General features: G+C 43.8%; 1 protein-coding gene across 1 annotated transcript in view; it reads left to right on the forward strand.

The window, feature by feature from the left end:
• Positions 1-3,836, forward strand: part of KSR1 (kinase suppressor of ras 1) — a 162,437-nt gene that overhangs the window by 116,036 nt on the left and 42,565 nt on the right.

Raw genomic sequence — 3,836 nt, forward strand, 5'->3', positions numbered from 1 at the left:
AAGGCGCGGGATTACGGGATTACAGGCTGAGCCACCGAGCCCGGCATCATGCTGATTTCATTGATGTGGAGTCGCATAGCTTACACCCCAGGAAGCAGTGCACTGATGGGTTAAATCACTTGTCCTGAGAGAGGCAGGGCAGCTCCAGCTTGGGGAACCCTAACCTGCCCCCTAGTTTTCTCTTACCCCTTAGCGCTGGCTTGAGTTGGCACATAAAGAGGGGGCAAGGGAGGCAAAAGAAAGGTGGTCCTCCCCACTTTGTTAGAGTGGAATACACTGATCCCTGAGTTCTTGGCACTGAAGGACGTGTTTCAGCTAATTTGAAGCTATAGGGTTCTCTTTTTTTAGTTTTTAAGGGAATGGATTTGAACATATATTTTTTTAATGAGGTTTCTTTACTTAATAAAGAACAGAGAATAGGTCTTGTGTGGTGGCTTTTGCCTATAATACGAGCACTTTGGTAGGCTGAGGCAGGAGGATTGCTTGAGGCCAGGAGTTAAAGACCAGCAAAAAAAAAAAAAAAAAAAAAAAAAAAAAAAAGAACAGAGAACATTGTATTTTATGATGTAGATTTTTCAGAAAGTAGGTAGAAACCAACTAATTTACTTTGAAAAAAAAATTTCCCCCAAAAGATAGCTGCGGTATCCCACAGTTTTGTCAAGTAGACAAGTGGCAGTATGGAAAAATTGAAGGAGCTTTGGAATCCAGCACATCTGGTTTTCACTTCTGGCTCAGCCATTGATTAGGCTGTGTTGCCAGAGGTCTAGTGGACTTTTAACAGCAGCTACTTGCTAAATTGTTTTGAGTAGAAATAATATATACAAATTTTGGCCCTGGGCGTATTGTTCTGGCAAATAGTTTGTAATAATAAATGTAGTTACTCTTTTTGAGAAATTGAAACTTGGTATGAGTGGGTATGAGTGGAGAGGAAAGAAAGAAAAAGAAAGAAAAATCCCTATTTGCATTACAGTTAGGTTGGGGGTTGGGTTTCCTAGGCCTGGCTCCCTCCTGCCACCATCAAACAGATCTTTCATCTGGGGAAACTCCTGAGTCATCACAGCCTTGGAAAAAGTGCTCGGGGGGCGGGAGGCGGGGCAGAGAGGATGCCCATCCAGAGGAAGGTGGAGACCGCTTTGTGCAGACAAGGTGAAGGTCACTGTTGTTCCTGCCGTGATGGTATTGTATTGCCAAATGGCTCTTCACAGTAAGATGAAGGAGAGGTGTCGAGATGCATTTTGATGAAGACATGCTGAGGGAAATAAAACAAGATACAGTCACTGGATAAAAGCTTCTGCTTAGAACCATGTGTCTGAGCAGCCTCCCATGGTGCTGTGTTCATCTGGCTTCTCATTTTGGAAGGATTCCTGACAGCCAGGGATTTGGCCAGGCAGTGACGATCCTCTTGGTACTGCTGTGTGTCTGTTTTTATTTTGGTGACTTCTTCTAAACAGTGACCGGATTCTTTGTCTCCATGCTGAAGAGTATGCTGATGAAATACAAAATGGGGGATCCAACTCACCACTGTGCTGTGTCTCCATCAGGTTTAGTTGTTACGCGCATGTGAATAGATTGACAATGAACTTATTCTTTAAAAGTAAAGTTAGACGCAGCTTGCTAAAAATCATTGAAAACCGGCTTAGATTCTCAAGAACTGTGAGCTTTATAGGAATCACTTGGTGTGGGGTGTCCAGAAAATATAGAAAGGGGTAAAGAAGGAAAAAAACCCGATCTGTTCCTGTAGCTCTTTAAACTCCCTCTCTTGTAGCCCATATCCTACTGCATTGTAGTTACTTGTTTTATGTTTGTCACCCCACACTGGGCTTCAAGCCACTTGAGGCCACAGACGTAGACATGTCTCATCGTTCTTTAATCTGCTCCTGGCTTAGTGTCACATGTGGCTCAGAGTAGTTGGAGCTGGCGGAGTTTTCTCCCTCCTTGATCAGAGCAGAGGGCACAGGCTTTGAAGTCAGTCAGGCCTTGATGCGAATATTCACTCACTTTTTGTATTAGTTTTCTTTTGCTGCATAGCAAATTTAGCTTACTAGGGGGACCAAAAAAACCCAGAATTTATTTGTTAAAAACTGTGTAATTATTCTTCTATGTTTAAACTTCAGTCACCTTCAGAGTACTCTCCGTCTGCTGCAATATGCTTATCAAGATGCTTTTTCCACTGCTCAAAACAGTTTTTGAAGTTGTCAATTTTGATGCCTTTTAGTGCTTCTGTTTTTTGTTTCACCTCTTCCATGTGGGCAAAATGTTTCCCTTTGAGTACTTTTTTTCATCCAGGGAAACAAAGTTGCTTAGGGTGAGATCAGGTGAATAGGGAGAGTGGGGCCGGGGGGGAATGAAGAACAGGGGGGAATCACATGTAAGGAATGCAGGTATCATGTTTTTGGTTAAAAACTGCAGAACACTTAGCATGTTGTGGGTAGGTGCACTCATAAATTGCCCATCATGAAATGGGCAAACTCACTGAAAGAATCTCCAAAAAAAATTTCACTGAAACAGAATGCAGCCTCTCACAACAACGATAGCCGGTACACTGGTGCCAATAGGTTCCTAGAAAGCTTACCTAGTGGGAGATGCCTGTACTATAAGGGGCCTGCCCCCCAAAAGATAATTCTGTTTTTGGGGGGGTCCCCCTTTGTAAGACACCCCCCTTTATTAGCTCATGACCCTTAGGTAGAAGACCGAGGGGTGGAGTCCAGGAGGGTTGCTAGCATTTCTACTTAGGATCTCATGAGGCTAAAGTCAAGGTGAAGGGTGGGCCAACCTCTTGAGTGGACGCTTTGGGGAAGCCTCCACTTGCAAGCTCATTGAAGTTATTAGCAGAGTCCAGTTTCTTGTGGCTATAGTTCTGAGGTTCTCAGCCCCTTCCTGGTTGTCAGCTGGGGGCCACTCTTTCTCCTAGAGGCCCCCTGCATTCCTTGTATGTGATTCACCCCTGCTCTTCAAAGTGTGCAGTGTCCTTGACACCCAAGAGAGTCCTTTGCTTTTAAAGGGCCCCTGTGATTAGATTGAGCCTACTTGGACAATTCCCTTTTGCCATAGACAGCAATCCCCATTTATCAGCAGGAGATGTGTTCCAAGACCCCTACTATCCATGGATGCTTGAAACCATGATAGTACCAAATCCTATATATATTATAATTTTTTTCTATACACGCCTACATTAGGCACAATAAGAGATTAACAACAATAAAAAAAGAACAATTATAACATCCTGTAATAAAAATTATGTGAATGTGGTCTTTATCATACTGTACTGTGCTGTGCTCACGCGTCATCCTGTGATAATGTGACATGATAAGATGCCTACGTGAGGAGACACTGTGACAGTTGATCTGATAACCGAGAAAGCTGCTGAGTGATTAACAAGCAGGGTGTGGAGACAGTGAAGATTCACTGGACAAAGGGGTGATTCATGTCCTGGGTGGGACTGAGCTCGATGCCCTGAGATTTCTTCATGCTGCTCAGACCGGCACATAATTTAAAACTGTAAATTGTTTGTTTCTGGAATTTTCCACTTAATATTTTCAGACCACAGTTTATTGTGGGTAACTGAGACTGCAGAGTGAAACCATGGACATAACCAGGGGGACTACTGTCATGTAACATAACTGGGAGTAACTCTAGGATACAAATGTCCCTGGGCCACCTTAAAATTCTGCCTGCCACTCTCCTTCGACAGTTGACATAACCCTTTCTGAACCTCTTAGGTGCCAAGTGGATCCAGTGGGAGGTTTTTTTTGTTTGTTTTTTTGAGTTGGAGTCTCACTTTGTCACCTAGACTGGAGTGCAGTGGCCGCTCCCGGCCACCGCAGCCTCAACCTGCT

Source organism: Carlito syrichta, unplaced genomic scaffold (assembly GCF_000164805.1).
Source record: "Carlito syrichta isolate Samal-C Ts95f unplaced genomic scaffold, Tarsius_syrichta-2.0.1 Scaffold313978, whole genome shotgun sequence".
In the NCBI taxonomy this organism is placed as follows: Eukaryota; Metazoa; Chordata; class Mammalia; order Primates; family Tarsiidae; genus Carlito; species Carlito syrichta.